This window comes from Halichoerus grypus, chromosome 11 (assembly GCF_964656455.1).
Source record: "Halichoerus grypus chromosome 11, mHalGry1.hap1.1, whole genome shotgun sequence".
Classification (NCBI taxonomy): Eukaryota; Metazoa; Chordata; class Mammalia; order Carnivora; family Phocidae; genus Halichoerus; species Halichoerus grypus.
This window is the reverse complement of record NC_135722.1, coordinates 35,343,407-35,366,312: the sequence shown is the minus strand read 5'-3', so window position 1 is coordinate 35,366,312 and position 22,906 is coordinate 35,343,407. Positions and strand designations below refer to the sequence as shown.

General features: G+C 38.2%; 1 long non-coding RNA gene across 1 annotated transcript in view; it reads left to right on the top strand.

Annotated features, from left to right (window-relative positions):
* LOC118551427 (uncharacterized) overlaps window positions 1-22,221 on the top strand; it is a 72,114-nt gene extending 49,893 nt beyond the window's left edge. The window contains exons 2-3 of the long non-coding RNA XR_004925058.2: window positions 9,198-9,240; window positions 21,194-22,221. This is a non-coding gene — a long non-coding RNA (uncharacterized LOC118551427). The remainder of the gene's footprint in view (window positions 1-9,197; window positions 9,241-21,193) is intronic.
* Window positions 22,222-22,906: the final 685 nt, after the last annotated feature.

Below are 22,906 nucleotides of genomic sequence, written 5' to 3'. Positions count from 1 at the left end.
CAGGGAGTCTGCTTCTCCCTCTGCCTCTCCTCCACTCATGCTTGTTGTGTGTGCGCAAGCGTGTGCACTCTCTCTCTCTCTCTGAAATAAATAAAAGCTTAAAAAAAAAAGAATTTTCAAAAAATGTCCTTAAATTTTCAAATAATTTCTTTTAAATTATATTTTATCAGTAGTTTTTAAATCAATATCATTGTTTATATGTGCCTTTCCACTCATTCTTATTCTACTATGATTACAGCTACCACCACCACTACTACTACTGGTCTGCTAAAGATTTATCTACTTTATTATTTACCTTTTTATTTATTTATCTACTTTATTGGACTTAATAAAATCCAATAAAGTTGGATTTGTTGAGATCCTTTATATCCTTAATAATTTTTTTGTTGAGTTGATTTAGCAGCTTTGACAAAGGCATCTTAATCCTCATCTTACTGAGGATATTATTCCATTGCCTTCTGATTTCTTGCAGCTGAAAAATCAAATTATTATTCCTTTTAAGATAATCTGGTATTTCTCTTTGGTTGCTTCTAAGATGTTCTCTTTGAATTCAGGGTTCTGCAGTTTTGTTTTTTTGTGTGTGGTTTTTTTAAGATTTATTTATTTTAGAGAGAGAGAGTGGAGGGGAGGGGCAGAGGGAAAGGGAGAGAGAGAGTCCCTAGCAGACTCCCTACTGAGTGCGTGAGCTCCGTCTCAAGACCCTGACACCATGACCTGAGCTGAAATCAAGAGTTGGATGCTTAATCAAAACTGAGCCACCCAGGTGCCCCAAGGTTCTGCAGTTTTATGATAATATGTCTATGTGGGGACTCATTTGTATTTGCCCTAGTTCTGCTCTGATGTGATTTGTAAATATAAGGATTATATTTCTCATCAATTATGCAATAATCTCAATCATTATCTGTTTTACTATTAATTATCTTCAATTCCTTTTATTTACTCGTTCAAGGACTTGTACAAGATGTATATTGAATCAAAACACTTTCTCCTAAATTTCTCTTAACCCAAGTTTTTATTTCTAGTGGGAGACTTTCTTTTCCACTCAAAGTCAAACTTCCTTGCCTTTTTCTTGACTGGGACATTTTTAGTCCCACATACATGAAGGAGGCTGCTGTAATGACATCCTTGCTCTATGTAGGGCCCCCAGTTCCAGTCCGAAGCTACTGCTCTTCTGCTCCTAGGTAAGGAATAAACCCTAGACCCTAGACCTTCTGCTCCTAAGTAAGGGATAAACCCTAGACCCTAGATTATAGGACCTATTTCAGGGTTTTATCTTCTACAGGATGTTATAGGCTAAAGCAGTTGCTTACCCTTTTCAATACAAGTTCTCTTATTCTTTTCTGGAATATGAGATTTACGTTATTTCTTCTGAGTACAGCTATTTATTTGTTTATTTACTTACTTCTCTTTATTAAATTTTATGTAGCATTACCGAAACTTTTTGAGAAGAGCCTGTATTAGATCAGTTTTTCATATTGCCAAAATCACAAGTCTCCTCTTACATATTTTTATATATTTCATTTTGTGCATAATTAGCTGCCATTGCAATGGGCTTTCCATGCATAATCATTGAAAACTCAATGGCTAATGTTACAATTGGCTCATTTATCTGGTACTAAATTCATGATCTACAATCATTTACCATTTAGAGTCATATTATTGAAGAGTCCCCTTCTTTAAACAACTAAAAAATAATAATTCCTTCCGGGATGAACCAGAATTTTTCTAAACAAATGAAGAGCCCTAAATTAGATTTAAATCAGCTCAAAGAATGTGGTAGAAATAATTGCTGCTTTTTAGAAACCATCATTGTATTGATGTCTTCTTAGACAATTTTTTTAGCTTCCAATGAATTTTAGTTATTTGCTCCCAGGTCTGTGAGCACTGCTAATAAGTAGGAAAAAAGTAAAGAGTGAATATAAGAAGGAAACTCAAGTCATAAATATGCCAACTGCATATAAGCAGCATTAATTATAGGCACTTGTGAAGGACAGAAAATTAAAATACCCTTCTACAAGTTGCTTGAGTTTTAAACCTCCACTTGCTCTCTTATTAAAATACTTCACTGTGTAATTTGGCAAGAGTTACTTGACATTACTCTGAAGGTACCTAGAGTTGGAATACCAGACTCAGGAGTCAACCCTCAACCTTCTTATATACTGTGGTCTGTTGGGAGATTCCATTTCTCTTATGGTTTTTATTGAGACCAAATGGCAGGAGAGAGTTAAACTAAAATTTTCTTAAGCTTTTATGTTCTGTTGGAAATGGTCATTATGGATTTATATTATACCACACTTAGGCCTAAATACATACAGAATAAATGATTTATTTAACTTAAGTCAAACTTTAGGCAGATAATCCTCATTGTATAAGATTTCTTGAGAGCAAAAAAATTATATGTGGTGGGCAGAAAGAATATGTGGTGTAGTCAGAAAGAGAGGAACTTTGTCATTCATCACTGGATGACCTTTGTTAGGCATGTTATAGAATATCAGCTTCCTCACTTGGAGAACAGAGGTAGAGTCTTCTTCACAGGGTTGTTGTGATAATTTAAAAATAAAATAGATGTGCAGCATTGAGCCAGCCCCAGGTGCTTAATAAATGTCAATTTCCTTCCTTGCTTTTCTAAAAATTTGGATTAGGTGTTCCAGGTAAAAGACAAAGATTTTTTAGAGGGAATTTAAGAAATACCCATTGTAGGCTGTTTACAAGAAAAAGATTGGAAACATAAGGTTTCAAAAAGGTTGAAAGTAAAAGAATAAAAAAAGATATGCCATGGAAATAGAAAGTTGGTGTCATTTTTATGAGACAAGTAGACTTTCAGATAGAAAGCATTGTATTAGAGTGGGTCACTTCATGATAAAAGGTTCAAATCACTAGAAAGAATAATAATTCTAAAATTGCAGTTCCTGTAAGCTTTGCAAATTTGTGATTTGTGTAATTTCTTATCTCATTCTAAGTAAACTTATTTTTGTACCTGAAAATTTTTGAATTAATTCATAAAATTTTGGCACCTGTAAATCTGAAAAGAACCCTGGAGGTGGGTGCCCTTTTCCAAAACTTGCTAGTGGTGTGGAGGCTAGGACATAAGGGGGAGAGCAAGTTCACACAGAAGTTACCTCAAAGACACACTTCTGATTCCATACTGAATATGTCACAAAAGCTAATGGCTTTATGCTTTTTCTATTGTTGTTTAATACAAAGGACACTTGTGTTACCCCTGTGATATCAGAGGATGTCTTTTTCTGTAGGATTTAAAATAATATCATTTGCCCTTTATGATATTGCTGGTCTCTTGTCTGCACTCTCCCCACCTCTGTGAACTGCTTTGTTGTGGGCTTGCTGCCTCAGAGATTCGCCTCCAATCCCTCACCTCAGCCCAGGTACAAAGGATTCTGTGGAAGGAAGTTCAACCCCTCCCCCACACACAGACAACACACAACCTTCTGCTCTAGGGAAACAGCCAGAACCATAGACTCCAAGGGATAGATAAAATAAGAAGACAAAAAACAAAAGAGGAGAAGGTTCTGCAAAAGGTCAGACTTCCACAGACTCTTAGGGAGAAAATGTCTTTCCTTCTCTATGGGGACATGAATGAGCTTTTTATCTAAACCAAGCTCCGGAGATGGAAGAGCTGGAAAATGAAGAGCATTAATAATGTCTTCTTTTAGAGGTGCGACTATAAAATTAAAGAATGAGTCATATTCTACTGTTTAGTCTATGAAACTAAGAACTGGTTTTTCCTTTGTTTCTTTTTCTCTTCCCCTCCTCTAAGGAACACACAGATGATTTAAACAGACTTGAATTACAACCTACCTAAAATAATAAAGCAATTGAGGGGGAAAAAATCAGCTGAAGGTGTAAACCCCCTCCAGGCTGAATGACTGCGGCATATTTCATCCTCTCATTCTAAATCAATGCTAAGCAAAGCACAGAAATGTTTACCTTTGTCTGATCTCTAATTCCCTAAATTTATGTGGAATCATGCACAGATGCGCTGGAAACCAGCCTGGAAAAGCCTGGCATTTTAATTGATCCCAGAGCTTCTTGCCTCATGGCTCCTGCTGTGATGAAGACTCCTACTTGTTCCAGAGATTCTCCGCCCGGTTGCCTAGCCGCGGGCAGCTGGCCAATCAAGGTGTCCACAGGCAGCGGAGGAAGTAACCAATCAATTTTTTAATTTCCTTCTGTAAATGGGAGTGAATCGGGATGGATTTGAAATCTCATTAGTCAAAAGTAAGACGTGTAGTGTGCATTTTAACATATGTATTAGTTGAATACATTTGGCGTTTAGTCGGAAATTCTGATGAATATCTGAAAGCCCATTTCAGAGAAGGTTGAACCTTGCATTACTAACTTATTTTTTCAAATCAGTTTTCTATTCCTACTGGCCCAATTTATGTATAAAATTTCAATAGACTTTTCTTTTCCTAATTAACACCTGACTCTTTGATAACCAGCTTCTTACCAATTCTTACCAGTTCTTATCCATTTCTTTCTAGAGACGATGGCATGTATTATTTCCAAATCATCCAAATTCAGTATATAAGAGCCATAGTTAACTACCGTTTTGCCTTCATTCCCCAATGCATCCAGTCATCTGTTTTTGCTCTTGGTTCCCCCCCCCACCCCTATTTTGACCCTATGTCTCCATTCTCATGACCCCACAGTTTGGTCTATGGCCCAGATTTCTTCACATTTGTATTCAGAAACCGCCCTTGGCTCTAGTTCCTTTAATGCATTCTATCGGCCATCATCAGCTGTCATCACTTGAATCTTCTTCTGGAAAACCTTTACTGAAATGCAGGCTGACATGAGTTGAAGTCAGCACTTCATGATTGGCATATTCCGGTAAGTTGTCTTGCCTCTCCCTGCCTGTTTCCTCATCAGTAAACATGAGATAATTAGGTTTAAGGAGGTGATGTCTGTGCTTCATCTGGCTCATATTACAAATATATAATATTTATTGTATAATTATATATACACATTTTTTTTAGAGAGAGATAAAACATGTGTGTGAGGTGGGGGAGGGGCAGAGGGAGAGAGAATCTTAAGAAGGCTCCATGCCCAGGGGCACTTGGGGCTCAATCTCATGACCCTGAGATCATGACCTGAGTAGAAATCAAGAGTCTGACGTGCTTAACTGACTGAGCTACCTAGGTCCCTCAACACATATATCTGCTATTTAATTTTCACTACTATTATTTAATGGCCCCTGTTTTGTTAACCTTTTCCTTGTATTTTCAAGGTCTTCATAATCTGACTTCCATCCCATCCATCTGTCCACCCTTATTTCTAACATAATCCTTCCTGTACCCCTGTGCTCACTACCATGTACGCATCTCTCTAATCAGAGAGTCTCCTTGCCAAACCTCACATTCACCACATTACACTCATTGGGACCATCCCCTAACTCCTATTTGTTCTTTGGATCTCAAACTCAAGCGCCACTTCTTAGTAAAATGTTCCTTTATTATATGCTTTCAAAAGGCCATGTTCACTGACTTCGTAAGACTTTCTCAGTTTGTAATTATACACTACCAGCACAGCTACTTAATAATTAATATTTGCCTCTGCTACTTTTTAGATTTCTGTGAAAACAAGAACAGTGTAAATTTTTGTTTACCACTCTATTCCTAGTGCTTAATATGGTAACTGTGGTATAAATACCTGTATGAGAATATTGTTGAATTCTTACTAACTGAAATGGCCTCTACTCTTCCTCTCCCTTCAGATCTCAAAAATCTTAACCTTTGAAACTGTATATGAATTCCATTAGAGGGGCCAGTGTTCAAATAAACATTAGTTGAAAATACTCTATGTGCCCTATATTATGAGGGGCAATATGGAGGGATTATTTTCCCAGACTTCATGAAGAAAACGAGATATGGTGGAAAAGGAGGTGAATATAAGGAAGGTGTAGGATGAAACCATGTAGTCTAGTAGCAAAAAAACAACAGACTGAGAAATAAGAATCCTGCCATTTGATATTTGATCCTGGATAAACATAACTCACTTCTCTATGCCTCATTCCTTGTCTGTAATATGAATGCATTGGACCAGTATTCTTTAAAAAGTCTTCAAACTCTGTGGGTCAAAACGAAACATATGATGGTATTAACAAATCAACTGTTTGCTTATTCTTGTAATTCCTTTCAGTCTGAGTTTATATAGATGAATGCATGTATTTAATAATCTGTAGTTAGAATATTATATTGGGGTTTTCTCTTGAATAGAGTAACATAAACATTCTCATGATGCTACAATAAACACTACAGTCTTTATTTTTCTATGTTTTTATTCTTTGATTAATATATATTGAACAAGGACTTTGTGATAGGCACTGTGTGAGGTGCTGGAGGTAAAATGCAGAATGGGAGAGATACGGTCTTAGTCCTTCGGGAGCTGCTAGTGTGGGCTACATCCAGTGACTGTAAGTTGTATGTTGGACTCACCCTTTTTTAGAGTTGCAATTTTCCACATGTCAATCAATATGTGATTATTCATATGTTTTTATTGGTGTTGGTTATTACTTATGTGTTCCCATCAAAAGTATACATTTCTTAGAAGCTACATTGTGTATGAGTGTTCTTAAATCACAGAATTTTCATGTCAATTTTGATATTAAATATTTTATTTTGTTACTATAAATGTCCATAAGAATTGTCAGACAATGTATCCTAATATATATTTAGAAAACTTTGTCCTTACTTGTACCTGCATGCAACACTAGTATGTGTTAAATGTTTCTTATGAGTCAGCACTTATGGTGGATTATTTTTTTTTTTAAGATTTTATTTATTTATTTGAGAGAGAGAGAATGAGAGAGAGCACATGGGGGGGGTCAGAGGGAGAAGCAGACTCCCTGCCGAGCAGGGAGCCCGATGCAGGACTTGATCCAGGGACTCCAGGGTCATGACCTGAGCCAACTGAGCCACCCAGGCACCCTATGGTGGATTATTTTATCAAATCCTCACAACTAACTTGTATGTGATGAATACTACTATCATCCCCCCTTAATGGATGGGAAAACTGAGGCCTAGAGTAGTTAAAACACTGGCCTGAAATCACAGATACTACATGGTGTATGTAGGATTCCAAGCCAGGTTCTAACCACTATGTCATACTAAGCCAGTCCCGTGCTCTCCTTTTCCATATACCCTTGTTTCCTTCACATCACTGCACAAAATACAATTACTCTTGTAATACAATAAATGCTCAATCAATTCTTACTGAATTATATTTTTAGAAGAATCTTGATAATTTATTTTGGAACACCACATATATCTTTGTTTTTCTCTGATAAGCCATATCAGATTCCATGGAATGGTGTGCAGGAGGGAAAGGAGACAGAACAGAAAGAAAAACTCCTGAAGATATTTTACGTTAACTTGTGAATCTCAATTATTTTAAATATTTGGAGAATTTTCTAAAGGCATCCACTTTTCAAGTACCAGTCTTAAGTACTTTGGGTGCATGATATTATGTAAACTTCAAAATACCTGCATGAGGTAGGTGCTATAATTATTCCCTCTTTAAGGATGGGGAAATTGAAGCTTTGTAATATTAAGATACTTGCCTAAATTATTTCTTCTGGAACGACACCTTGCTCCTTTTTCTTCTCATTCCTTTTTCCTGCTTCCTTACTGAATTTGTAGTCTCCAGCACTTGTGCCTTATTGGCATTCTATTAGTATTCCTCACTGCAAGGAATAATAGTAAGAACAAGAACAACTAACATTTATTCAATAGCCAAACTGTGGAAAGAGCCAAGATGTCCATCAACAGATGAATGGATAAAGAAGATGTGGTATATATATACAATGGAATATTATGCAGCCATCAAAAGGAATGAGATCTTGCCATTTGCAATGACGTGGATGGAACTGGAGGGTATTATGCTGAGCGAAATAAGTCAAACAGAGAAAGACATGTATCATATGACCTCACTGATATGAGGAATTCTTAATCTCAGGAAACAAACTGAGGGTTGCTGGAGTGGGGGGTGGGGTGGGAGGGATGGGGTGACTGGGTGATGGACACTGGGGAGGGTATGTGTTCTGGTAAGCGCTGTGAATTGTGCAAGACTGTTGAATCTCAGATCTGTACCTCTGAAACAATGCAATATATGTTAAGAAAGAAAAAAAGAAGAAGAAGAATGTAGCAGGAGGGGAAGAATGAAGGGGGGGAAATCAGAGGGGGAGAAGAACCATGAGAGACGATGGACTCTGAAAAACAAACTGAGGGTTCTAGAGGGGAGGGGGTTGGGAGGATGGGTTAGCCTGGTGATGGGTATTGAGGAGGGCACGTTCTGCATGGAGCACTGGGTGTTATGCACAAACAATGAATCATGGAACACTATATCTAAAACTAATGATGTAATGTATGGGGATTAACATAACAATAAAAAATTAAAAAAAAAAAAAGGTAACTACTATAATTATGCCAGTTAAATGAAATAATGTATGACGTGTTAATCACATCTCCTGGTATAGTTTAGAGGTTCAACTAATATTAGCTAATATTATTATACATATTATAATTATTAGGTATACTTGCATTTTGGGCACACATAGTTTTAAGCTTGTTACTTTACCTCAGCACCATGGGGACTTCCTATGTATGTGTGCAGATGTGTGTGTGGTCTATCTATAATTGGTAAATAATCATAAGCTTTAGGCAAGGAGGGAAATCTATAAACTAGCATTCCAACCAATAGGGTATAGTTTATTTCCTCTGACCTCTGGTTGAATTCTGCTTAGTTTCAAAGACATTTATTTTTCTGATAGCTTTTTAGAAAGCCTTTCTTCACATTGAGTTTAAATCGACTTTCCCGGAGTGGTAGGTGATTGTACAGAAAAAAATGGTGCCCCCTTGGACCTTGACATCAACCAGGTTTGGCCTTAAAACCTGACTCTATCGGGCGCCTGGGTGGCTCAGTTGGTTAAGCGACTGCCTTCGGCTCAGGTCATGATCCTGGAGTCCCGGGATCGAGTCCCGCATGGGGCTCCCTGCTTGGCGGGGAGTCTGCTTCTCCCTCTGACCCTCCTCCCTCTCATGCTCTCTGTCTCTCATTCTCTCTCAAATAAATAAATAAAATCTTAAAAAAAAAAAAAAAAACCTGACTCTATCACTAACTCGTTGTGGTCTAACTTAACCTACTCGGTCTCTCAGCACATTTTCTTTCTCTGTCAACAGGGCATCTAAGTCCTTGCTGCGGAGGGTTACGGTGATGTTTGAGGTATGTTTGTGTTGTCATGAAGCGCACTCACAGAGTGCTTTGCACTCGTTGGTCCTGCCCCTGTTCTTTTCACATCTGGCGGGCACTGCCCTCTCGTCCGAGCCACATGAGGCTAGCAGGAGGCGACATAGTTCAGATAGGCGGAGAACAGCGGCGACGGTGCTCGCCAGGGAAATGTGTGCGGGCTGCATTAGCTCCTATTAGATCCAGTTTGCACGTTGCGCATGAGCTGGCCCTTCACAGTACCAAAGAGCAGAAACCCGCACAGAACCATTGACCTTACCTCCAAACGGCTGCAGGGGTTTCACTCAGGCACAAATCAAATCCGAGAGCAGATTCCCTACAGAGCTCAGCTACAAGCTGTGCAACTGCGGTAGTCACCAGGGTAAAGAGAGCATGGGAGAAAGCTATTCGTGACCGTGGACCGGGAACTGAACAGCGCACCATGTCAGAGATGGTCTGGATGAGGGCTGTGGGGACTGCGTGTCTGAAAAAGTCAGTCCTCTCCATGCTATGATGTAAAGAATACTTCTAGAAAAAGATATGGTCTAATGATATAAATAATACTTCCAAACAATAACAGAGGAGGTGTTCAATACCTATTTTGTGGCCAACTAAATGCAGGCATGATTGGATGAATTAATGAGTGACTAGAGAGTACGTGAGAGTTATTCAAAGGTACTTATTCATCATCCATCCTTCAAAGCATCCATTCATTTATTTATCAGACATTAGATGCCAGACATGATGGTAGATGTTAGGGATTCAAATATTAATATGACATAATGGCAAAAGATTCTTTTATTAAAAAACTCAAGTAATTCTTAATTGAATAGGAAAAGATGTGAATATATCATTGTGAAACAACATGGTTAGGGTATTAACAACATAATGGGGACTATATTGGAGAAAAATTTATTTCTGCTGGGGGGTCAGGAATAGAAATGAAAGTCACATCGAAGAAGACATTTCAGTTGTCCGGGTGGGTAAAGGAGGATGAGAAGTGCATTCCAGGCAGAAGGAATAACATTTACATTTATATGCAGTTTGGGGAAAGAACAAATAATCTAGGGTAATCAGTTCATTGAAAGAAAGCTCTAGGATGTGAAGCTTAAAAGGAAGGTTGAAGTAAGACTTAGACGGACCGCAATTTGAGGAGGGAATTGCTCTTGGTAGATAATTTCAACATGTGTTCACGCCTCAGAGATTTTGTGCACTTTCCACCCCAGTTCATCCTTTTAACCTGCCACATCCACAGGTGACTCTGCCCACAGTGCCTTGCAATATTCAGCATTGCCATGTCTGGCCAAGAAAATTGCTGTCCTGCCTAGGAGTCTTTAAATTCTTCCTAAAGTTATAAAACCCTCGAAGTGGCCAAATGTTACTGTTATGACTTTGTTAAATTAACATTTTTTTAAGTGGAGCACAGGATGCCAAGTGGTGAGCCATGGTTCAAGAAAAGACCACAGGAGAAATTGAAATAGAGAAGTTTATTACTCATAGGTTCTGCGGAAGTACAGGACATGCCTGGCGCGACCACATGGGGAGGTCAGAGCAGAGTGCACGCAGAGAGAGAGCCAGGACCTGGGGCACCTGCCCTGATTAGGGTCTGTGAGTGGGGTGCTTTGGGGTTCCTCGGCTAAAACTAGATTGGTCAATTGAAACCAAAAAGATTAGGGTTTGGGGGGCTCCATGGTGCTCTTATCTCAGGCACACGAGGGGAAGGTCTTCTGAGCTGGGGAGACCATTAATCACAAGGGTTGTTGGAGGAGTTGTGTGAGGAGCACTTACATTTGCATGTGACTCTGCAGGCAATCCAGGGCGTGCCCTTGCAGGAGGCCTGGTGTCAGTTAAAGGTTCTTACTGGCCTCCTGGCTAAACAGAATGGACAGCCAACAGCAATACCATGGAATGGCTTAGCTAATCTCTTGACAGTTATATTCCCCTGGTCATAAAGTCTCTCTGTCTTAACCCTTCTGTTTAAATTTTCCTTCAAGCTTTTCTTTAAAGTTTCCTTCTTTAACCTTTCCTTACCAAGTTTGAGAAGGCATGACTCATTCATTCATTCATTCATTCATGTGTTTATTAATTCAATAGGGATTTAGCAAATACCTGTGAAGGAGCAGGCACTCTAGTAATCCCTAGACATCAACACATCACCATCATGTCCTTCATATCTGCCTTATTTTTCACAGATAACTCTCACTTAGTCATTTTTGTGTTTCTGAGATACAAACAAAAAATTCCTCATGCATATTTGTCCTCTGAGTTGTTTATCTTCATTGGAAATTTACAAACTCTCAATCCTGTGATTTACCTGCGAGACCTCTTTAGCAAAGAAGCTTACTGTAGAAAAGAACTCACTCTTTTTTTTCTTTTCTTTTTAATTTTTCATTAACATATAATGTATTATTTGTTTCAGGGGTACAGATCTGTGATTCATCAGTCTTACACAATTCACAAGGCTCACCATAGTACCTACCCTCCCCAATGTCCATCACCCAGCCACCCCATCCCTCCCACCCCCCTCCACTCCAGCAACCCTCAGTTTGTTTCCTGAGATTAAGAGTCTCTTATGGTTTGTCTCCCTCTCCAGTTTCATCTTGTTTCATTTTTCCCTCCCTTCCCCTATGATCCTCTGTCTTGTTTCTCAAATTCCTCATATTAGTGAGATCATACGATACTTGTCTTTCTCTGATTGACTTATTTTGTTTAGCATAATCTTGTTCTATCCACATCATTGCAAATGGCAAGATTTTGTCTTTTTAATGGCTGCATAATATTCCATTATATATATGTATATGTATAACACACACACACACACATATATATATATATATATATATATATATATATACGCATGCCACATCTTCTTTATCCATTCTCTGTTGATGGACATCTAGGCTCTTTCCATAGTTTGATTATTGTGGACATTGCTGCTATATACATTGGGGTGCATATGCCCCTTCAGATCACTACATTTGTATCTTTGTGGTAAATACCCAGTAGTGCAATTGCTGGGTCATAGGATAGTTCTTTTTTCAACTTTTTGAGGAACCTCCATACTGTTTTCCAGAGTGGCTGCACCAGCTTGCATTCCCACCAACAGTATAGGAGGGTTCCCCTTTCTCTGCATCCTCGCGAACATCTGTCATTTCCTGACTTGTTAATTTTAGCCAATCTGACTGGTGTGAGGTGGTATCTCATTGAGGTTTTGATTTGGATTTCCCTGATGCCGAGTGATGTTGAGCACTTTTTCATGTGTCTGTTGGCCATTTGGATGTCTTCTTTGCAGAAATGTCTGTTCATGTTTCTGCCCATTTCTTGACTGTATTAGTTGTTCTTTTGGTGTTGAGTTTGATAAGTTCTTTATAGATTTTGGATACTAGCCCTTTATCTGATATGTCATTTGCAAATATCTTCTCCCATTCTGTCAGTTTTCTTTTGGTTTTGTTGACTGTTTCCTTTGCTGTGCAAAAGCTTTTTACTTTGATGAAGTCCCAATAGTTCATTTTTGCTCTTGCTTCCCTTGCCTTTGGTGATGTTTCTAGGAAGAAGTTACTGTGGCTGAGGTCAAAGAGATTGCTGCCTGTGTTCTCCTCAAGGATTTTGATGGATTCCTGTCTCATATTTAAGTCTTTCATCCATTTGAGTCTATTTTTGTGTGTGGTATAAGGAAATGGTCCAGTTTCATTCTTCTGCATGTGGCTGTCCAATTTTCCCAACACCATTTGTTGAAGAGACTGTCTTTTTTCCATTGGATATTCTTTCCTGCTTTGTCAAAGATTAGTTGACCATAGAGTTGAGGGTCCATTTCTGGGCTCTCTATTCTGTTCCATTGATCTATGTGTCTGTTTTTGTGCCAGTACCATACTGTCTTGATGATGACAGCTTTGTAATAGAGCTTGAAGTCCGGAATTGTGATGCTGCCAGCTTTGCTTTTCTTTTTCAACATTCCTCTGGCTATTCGGGGTCTTTTCTGGTTCCATACAAGTTTTAGGATTATTTGTTCCATTTCTTTGAAAAAAGTTGAGAGTATTTTGATAGTGATTGCATTAAATGTGTAGATTATTCTAGGAAGCATAGACATCTTCACAATATTTGTTCTTCCAATCCATGAGCATGGAACATTTTTCCATTTCTTTGTGTCTTCCTCAATTTCTTTCATGAGTATTCTATAGTTTTCCAAGTACAGATCCTTTGCCTCTTTGGTTAGATTTATTCCTAGGTATCTTACGGTTTTGTGTGCAATTGTAAATGGGATCGACTCCTTAATTTCTCTTACTTCTGTCTTGTTGTTGGTGTATAGAAATGCAACTGATTTCTGTGCATTGATTTTATATCCTGCCACTTTACTGAATTCCTGTATGAGTTCTAGCAGTTTTGGGGTGGAGTCTTTTGGGTTTTCCACATAAAGTATCCTATCATCTGCAAAAAGTGAGAGTTTCACTTCTTCTTTGCCAATTGGATGCCTTTTCTTTTGTTGTCTGATTGCTGAGGCTAGGACTTCTAGTACTATGTTGAACAGCAGTGGTAATAGTGGACATCCCTGCCGTGTTCCTGACCTTAGGGGAAAAGCTCTCAGTTTTTCCCCAGAACCCTGGGATCGTAACCTGAGTGGAAGGCAGATGCTTAACCCACTGGGCCACCCAGGCACCCTCTTTAGTTAAGTCTTTATTTGCCTGAGTTCCATATACTTTAATTATAATTCCCATCGCCTCCCTAAACGAATTGCAATGACAATCATATGAGGCAACACATAGAAATATATGTTAGGGATTATAAAACTCTACAGGTTATAGAACTGTGATTCTTCCTCATTTGCCAAAAACATTCAGTAAATACATCTGATTTGTTAATAAGTAATATGTTTGTGTCTCTGCAGCGCCAAAGGAGATTAGCCATTACTGTAAATTGTACATATAGTTTCTTCTAAATAATTCAGTTTACAGAGCTGGTACTGACAAAATAAGAAATGATAAGTAAAACATATATTTAAAGAGAAGGGGTTTTAAAATTCATAATTGTAATAATCTGTTATTCTCTATCTTTGGTCAGTATTATGAGAATATTTTCTAAAAGCACCAGTAAAAGGATTTGTGTAGTTTTTGGCCTGAAAGGAACAAGTCCCATAGTGATCACAACGTGCTCGAGCCCTTCCTGTTCTGTGAGTTTTACAATCCTGAGTTAAACAGAATACAGATGTCTGCAGATGAAAAGAAAACATATGAAATTCTCACTCTCAAGCCAGGAGAATTCAAGCCAATCCAAGTGTGAAGGCTAATGTCACAGATGAAATAGAAGTCAAGAGGGTAGCTTTGAATATAATTAAGATATGACAGTTTCACTCAGATCCAAAACCCAGGCACCTAAAAGCAGAATTTTCTCAAAAGGTGTGAAGGTGAAAATAAAATGTTTCTGGGAATTGGGCTGTGATCCAAAACTAATGAATTTCCCATTGAGTTACTAATCATCTAGAGCCATGGCCACCAGACAAGAGGCCAGGGAGATGACAATCCTCATTTTAGAATTATTTGGATCTCTCCTCTCTTTGAGGTCTGCAGAAACTAATCTTCTGGTAAAGAGGGGGGGGGAAATAAACAGTGTCAACAAGAACAGAATTCAGATCTTGTCACTTTAACTCGATTCCTATCTTCTCGGCATACCGTTTGTGTCGACTGCTTGCCAAGACTGCCAGTCATCATCAGGAAAATACCAACACAGTTAAATATTCACATTGTATAACCACGATATGGATCTTTTGTTCTACCATGAGCTACTCTTTCCCAGAAGATTTCAACTTTATTAAGGGTTACACAGAAAAAAAGCAGAACTAAATCAAATGAACTGAAAATCTTTATTTAGTGGTATTAATTTTTACACTGTGACACAGACACTAGAAAATGTTAATTTTTATCTGTTCTTAAGGAACAGGAAAGATTAGTTATTTAACAAAAGCCAGCCCATACAAAAAAAAATATATTAGAGAGAAAAATCGGTAGCAGGATGGGGAAGGAAGTGGAAGAAAACAGAAAAAAGTGACAAAAGCAAAGAGGAAGAAAAGAGAAGAACCTGGGGACAGAAAAAGGAAAGAAAGCAGAAGGAAGAGAAGTGGAGAAAGAGAAAAGGATGAAACTTGGGTTTTGTTTTGTTTTTTTAAAACTTGATCCTTAAAGTTGATTGCGTGGAACCAATGAACAGATTAGGTTCCAACTAGACGCCAATGACTGACTATATGTTAGAGACCGCGATGAATGAGACCCAGTTGCCTGTCTCAAGGGGTTTACCATCCGCTGAAATGCTGAGCTATAAAGTAAAGAGAACCAGTATTTATAAAAACCATGCATGTCCAGGCACAATGAGAAGTGCTGTAAGTATGTCGTTTTATCCATGCATACTCAGCATTACATTCCACTTTGTCAAGTGAAGAAACCAAGGCTCAAAGCGCCCCTGTTCCATGATGGAAGCAAGAATAAAACCCAGATTAACTTGATGACAAACCCATGCTTTTTCCACTGTATCCTGCTTGCAAAATGAGAAGTACTATAATCAAGCTATGACCGCAATGTTTTTGGAGAGCAGAGAAGAGAACAATTTATACTGTCTTAAAAACATCAATAACCATTGTTTTCAACTCTAATTTCTCCAGTGTTCATGACCTGAAGTTAGAGCAGTGTTTACTAACAAATATTTTGCAAAATTCTAACTCTTTAAGTTATCGGCCAGTGAGAGGTTCAGTGGTCAAAAACGTATGGGAAACTCTGCAATTCATATACTTCTTTTGAAAATTCTCAGCGCCTATTTGTCTATTAAGCCTCTAAGGTCTCTTGTTAAATATTATTGATTGATTGAAGATCCACCATTAAGTTAGTCATGGAATATTCTTTTGGAAATGCTGATTTAGAGGCCACATCTTAAATGAGATAATTAGACCATCTCACAACAGTGTGCTGTCAGCTGTGATCAGAATTATAATACAAGTGCTTATTTTTCTTTTTTCCCCTGTATTAGTCTTTATGCAAAAATGATAGATTACTGGTGTATTAAGCCAAAAATTAACGAGCATTATTATGATAAATGATTGACTTGCCACAAATCAATGATCACCAGTCTTGCTTTTGCACTATCCGGAGGTGTTTCCCACTGTGCCAGAGAATTTCTAAATCATAGAAATCATAATTCATTCTCACAAAAATAAATATACTTAATATTCATTAACCAAATATTTCTGTTGGGACAGTCTCTACTTCACACTCTCCACTTAGTCTCTATGTCCTGATGTTTAATTAAAAAATATGGTCTTAATATTCAAACTAGTCACTTATTGTTCATTTTTCATTAATTTATATTTTTATTATTAAAGTAATGCATGTTCATGGTAAAAAGAAATTCAATGAGTACAGAAGAGAATGAGATGAAAAATTTTAAAGGGCTCTTTCCCTACCCTCAAACACTACTTCCTTGTTCTAGAAGTTAACTACCTATTACTTGTTTATACTTTTAGAAAGGCACACACATATGCATATAGTTTTTTAAAATAAACAGATCATTTTATACATATTATTCCATAATTATTTTGACATTTAATCCTACATCTTGATTATCTTCCTATAATCAAAACGTATTAATTTACCTTATTTTAAAATCAATTTTATTGAGGTATAATTTATAATAAAATTCACCAATTTTAAGTCCGCTTTTTAAAAATATTTTATTTATTTGAGAGAGAGCACTAGAGAGAGAGAGAGAGCAAGCATGAGTTGCGGGGGCAGAGGGGGAGCAAGCATGAGTGGGGGGCTGAACAGGGAGCCCGATGGGGGGACTGGAGCCCAGGACCCTGAGATCATGACCCAAGCCGAAAGCAGCTACATAACCTACTGAGCCACCCAGGCACCCCCAGAAATGTGCACAGTTAATATAGTCACCAACACAATCATATTTACATTACTATAGAAGTCTCCCTTATATAAAGTGGCAACCAAGCTCCTTCTCCTCTTTTAGAAACCACTGATCTGCTTTCTATTTCTATTGGTTTTACCTTACTTAGCAATTCAAACAAATAATTGAAATAATACAGCTTGTAATCTTCCGTGGCTAGCTTTTTTTCTCGTTCAGCAAAATGCCCTTGAGGTTCATCCAAGTTGTTGTATGTATTAGTAGTTAATTTTCTTTTATTGCCAAATATTATTACATTGTGTGGGTATACTAATTTTTTTATCCATTCATCACCTGGTGGACATTTGGATGCTGCCCAACTTTTGGCAGTTGTAAATAAAACTACTGTGAACATTCACATTACACACAAATCTTTGTGTGGATACATGTTTTCATTTCTTGGGTAAACACCTAGAAGTGGACTTGCTGGTTTATGTGGTAAGTGTGTGTCAATGAGAAACTGCCAAACTGTTTTCCACCAAACTGTATTCTCCCAACTGTACATGAGGGATCCAGTTAGTCTATATCCTTGTCAAACCTGGTGATTTTAGCTATTTTAGCGGCTGTGTAGTGATATCTCATCATGATGTTTTTAATTTGCACTCTTCTTTTTTTTTTTTTTAAAGATTTTATTTATTTATTTGAGAGAGAGAGACTGAGAGAGAGAGCACATGAGTGGGGGAGGGTCGGGAGGGTCAGAGGGAGAAGCAGACTCCCTGCCGAGCAGGGAGCCCGATGCGGGACTCGATCCAGGGACTCCAGGATCATGACCTGAGCCGAAGGCAGTCGCTTAACCAACTGAGCCACCCAGGTGCCCCTAATTTGCACTCTTCTAACTAATGACTTTGAGCATCTTTTTATCTGCTTATTTGCCATTCGTATATCTTCTTAGTGAAATGTTTCTTCAAAATTTTTGTCCATCTTTAATTGAGTTATTTTTATTCTTGTTATTGATTTGTAAGAATCCTTTATATATTCTAAAGACAAATTCTTTATCAGATAGATACAGGTTTTGCAAATATTACTCCCAGTCTGTGGCTTGCCTTTTGATTCTCATAACAGTATCTTTTAAAAAGCAAATTATTTTTATTTTAATGAGATCTAATTTATTGGGCTTTTTTCTTTATTATCTATTGCTTTTTGTTCCTAAAATATCGTTGTTCAACCAGAGATCACAAAGATTTTCTCCTGTATTTTCTTCTACAGGTTTTATATGTGTGATTCTTACGTTTAGGTTTATTATCCAATTCAAATAAATTTTTCTTTGTCTCATGAGATAAGAGTGGAGGTTCATTTCTCATGAGGTAAGAGTGAAGAGTGTGTTGTTATCCAATTGTTCCAGCACAATTTGTTGAAAAGATTATATTTTGAGTTGCTTTGGTGACTTTGTTGAAAATCAATGGGTAATATAAAAGGGGGCTTATTTCTGGAATATCTACTCTGTTCCATCTATGTATAGTCTATCTTTACATTAGTATTACACTGTCTTGATTACTGTAGCTTTACATGAAGTTTTGAAATCAAGTAATGAAATTTACTTTATTCTTCTCTTTCAAGCTTATTTTTTTCTCTATGTTCTTCACATTCTTACCTATAACTATTAAAAGTATTTTTACTGGGGCGCCTGGATGGCTCAGTCATTAAGCGTCTGCCTTCGGCTCAGGTCATGATCCCAGGGTCCTGGGATTGAGCCCCGCATCAGGCGCCCTGCTCAGCGGGAAGCCTGCTTCTCCCTCTCCCACTCCCCCTGCTTGTGTTCCCTCTCTCGCTGTCTCTCTCTCTGTCAAATAAATAAATAAAATCTTTTAAAAAAAGTATTTTTACTTTCACTAATACTACATACTAGCAAATATTTAAATCCTTGCCCGTGTGACAGGCATTGTAGTCCCTTGTGTAAAGATTGAATGTGCCTTTCTTTATGTGGTTGGGAATAATGCAGAATGATGTTATGACATCAAACAAGTGCTGATTTGCTATACCAGCTCCAGAAGGTTAGGTGTGAGGGCTGTATGCCCAGGAATAATAACAGCCATCACTTGGGAAGAATTTACCATGTGCCAGACACTGCCTTAAGCACTTTTCTCATATCATACCATTTAATTGTCATCACAACTCTATGACCTAGGTAATGGATGGAGGAAATAGGATACCTGCCTAATCTCCCAGCATTAGGAGGAGACTGCTCGTATTTCCTACATGTTGAAACCAACCAACCAACAACCAAAGTAAAATGCCAATCCCAGCTAATGGAATAGGAATTGGACTTCCAGCTTGAAATCTTCCTAAAGACAAATTAAAGAGTCAACTAAATCACATCTTTAACAATGCATTGTTTATTAGGGCAGGCACATGTGTTCATTTTTTTCCCTAAATATAGGAGATGATACCTCCAGTGACTGATTTCTATATTTTATTCCAAAGCTTTCAAAACAAGTGCTCTATGAAATATTGCATAAGGGTTTTGCAGTGATAAATGGTTTCATTTACAGGCCTCAGTACCTCCCATACCCAACTCATTAGGTCCAAAGTGGTACAATTAGAGCAGCATGGGGGATGGTCTGGTAATGGGAAGACCAGAGAGCTCGCAGGAATTGCCATTTTAATTTTAATTTGTGGCCCTTCACTTCCGATTTCTTCTCTTTTCACTTTGAATCAGAGCTGTAAACTTACATGCTTTCTGCAGCCTTCTCTGACTTCCCCGAGGAATTTACACTTGTTTTCCTCTCCATTAATGTGAGATTTCTCCTCCCGTTTCATTGTGCACAGCCACAGAGGTGATGTCATTGAAAGCGCCCCTTCCTTTTCACTCTGGTAAATAAGGAGATCTTTTTCCATGCTGACAGCGGGGTCTCAGAGGCCAGATTCTGTTTGTACCAGAAACTTGCTTTTCTAAACCTCAAAACACTTCACCATATGTTCAGCTCACATGTTCTCCTGGCTGGTTAATTTAACCCATGCAAGGCTCCTCTCTGCTTGGGGCAAGCACTGGAGACATTGCCTGCTTGTGAATTATTACTTATGGGGATGTCAATTCACAGGCCACTTGCAATGACCCCTGGGTGCTTCACTGAACTATGAAAGACACCTATGAGGAGTGATTACAGATGCAAGATATCTGGAATTTAAAGAGGAAACATAATACCCAGGCCTGACACCTAGAGTTTTCTTTAGTTCATATTCAGTTCATAAATTTAAAGCAAAACATACTACTTTAAAAAAATTATCCATTTGTTGTATACTTTGGTGACACCCAACCTGCTCTAAAATGTCGCTTTACATACATACATATAATGCCACTTGGTAAAATAAATATGAGACAAAGGAATAGGGGTGACAGAAAAATTAAAGAATAAAAATGGGTTGTTCCTCAAATATATGCCATAGGGTCTTACATCATTGCTGGAAACAGGCCATATAGTCAACTCTAAATTTCCTAGTAGCCAAAGCAAAAACTTAAAGTTTCTAAATTCATCGTAGGCATGAGGTATAAACTGTCCAGTTTCTCAGGAGTATATTCTAGCCAGTACCAAGTTCTAAGATACATTTCTCCTAGAGCTGCACATTAAGGGGTCTCTGCAAGAGGGTTTTCAGTAAGATTATAGTGATAAGCATCCACAGTCACAGTCCTAGAATCAATATTATAACCCATTCTTTAATAAACCTCAGTGAAGTTTAATCTCTCTAATACCAATAACAATTTTGTAAAAGCCGTTTTATTAAGAGGGGTCAAGACACTCTAGTCCAGGTACTCATCTCTCTGATACTTTGTTCATTCAAGAACAAAATGTCGACCATCCACTGGGGAGAAATGAATGAAATGTTACTATACATATTACTTCTTATAAACGGGGTTTGATTATAACTGGTAAGCCAGGAGTTCTGGGTTATATTCTCCAACATGAACTCAAGAGTACGGATATGTTTTGGTAATCAACTAAATAGAGGGTAGAGCTGATATTTTAAAAGACTGTCGTTAAGAACTGTGCTGTTTATTTTGGTCTTCGTTTATTGCTTCCAGGCCCGAAGCTACAGTGGAGCAGGAATGAGCCTACATGCTGCTCAAGCTGTGAAAAGCCAAGTTGCAGAAGAGGTTGAGGAAATATGGCGAGAGTCCAAACAGGGGCTGCTAGAGTTATAAAGCCCTGAGGCCCTAAATTATGCTTGTGCGTCCCCCACCCACCTCTCTGCCGGACCCGTAAGGATCGAGACTGGCAGACCACCACCATCACAGCACCTCTACTCTTTGTCATAAACTTGGAACATTCTAGGATGCTTAAAGAGACTAAAGCAATACCCTCAACTTCAAACTTCTTTTGAATCCACTCTCCCCAAGAAACTATAGGGTAGAAAATAAATCTTGTTATATCAGTCCTTTTCTTAAGTCATGGAGACTTTGAGACCCTGAGGAAAGCTGTGAACCCTCTTTCTTTCTCCCAGAGCCACCCTGTTAAGGACTCCAACATCCCTATGCAGTATTTTGTGCAATTTTGGAGGGTTTATGTAACCTCTGATAACTAGATTGAGAACCCAGGTTTTAAAGACTTTGCAATGTACCAGAAAGTCTAGATTCTTTAAGTGGCCTACACATTCCCCCAGATAGGCCATGCCTCTGTGTGCCTACTCTCTCACGGCTCATCTCCTGCCATGTCTCCTCTCCCAAGATCCTAAAGATGGCTGCTTCTAAAGCATGTTGTGCTGATTTGTGCCTCAGAGTATTTAATTATACCCTTTTCTTTTCTATCTTCCTGGTGAATTCTCACAAAACCTTCAGGAACAACTCTGAAAATTAAGTTGTCCTTAGTGTCTCTCCTCATTCTCGCATAATTGCTCGCCCACCTCTTTGCCCACAGTGTATTGTATAGACTTCTATAAGGCATTGGTCACTCTCTGTTGTAGTTATTTTTGACATGTGGGTCTCCAATTTAAAAAGTGATTTAAGGGATGCCTGGGTGGCTCAGTGGGTTAAGCATCTGCCTTAAGCTCAGGTCATGATCCCAGGGTCCTGGGATTGAGCGCCCTGTCGGGCTCCCCGCTTACTGGTCAGTCTGCTTTTCCCTCTCCCTCTGCCCCTCCCCCATGCTCTTTTTCTCTCTCTCTCTCTCTCAAATAAATAAATGAAAAATAAATTAAAAAGAAGAAAGTGACTTTTAAGAGCATTAACCATTTTTTAGTCACCCCTGCATCCTTCGAATAGAGCATAATTCCTAAAACATAGTTGTTGTTTAGAAAGCTTTTTAGTTTCTTAGAAACTATTCAGAGTCTTAAAAATCTTCCTGTTGGTTATGGACGCAGAGGCTCAGAGAAGTATTTGTGGAATCAAATGTTGCTAGAGATTCTAGGACTGCAAAGATTTATGGTATTTTGGAGCATGTTCCTGTGCAGAAAATTGGTTTGACCAAATGTCTCAATGTGTTAAAGAGGAATATTTACAAGGAATCTGATTTAATTAAAGTACATCCCCCATGATTAACTGCTAGACTCTGTAATTATTGACTTGGAAGTGTTACAGGAATGTCTAATACCATAAGATTTTGTAGAATGGCTTTTCCCCCTCATTTTCAAAGAACACAATCATCAGTCAAATTAGTTGGAATATTTTACAAGTGGATCATAGATTGATACCTTTATATTCTTCCAGACTTGAAGAATGAGAATCTTTGCTGAAAGTGTTTCATTGTGCTGCATGGTATAACAGAAAGAGAAGGGCTTAATCCCAGCATGTCACCCAGAG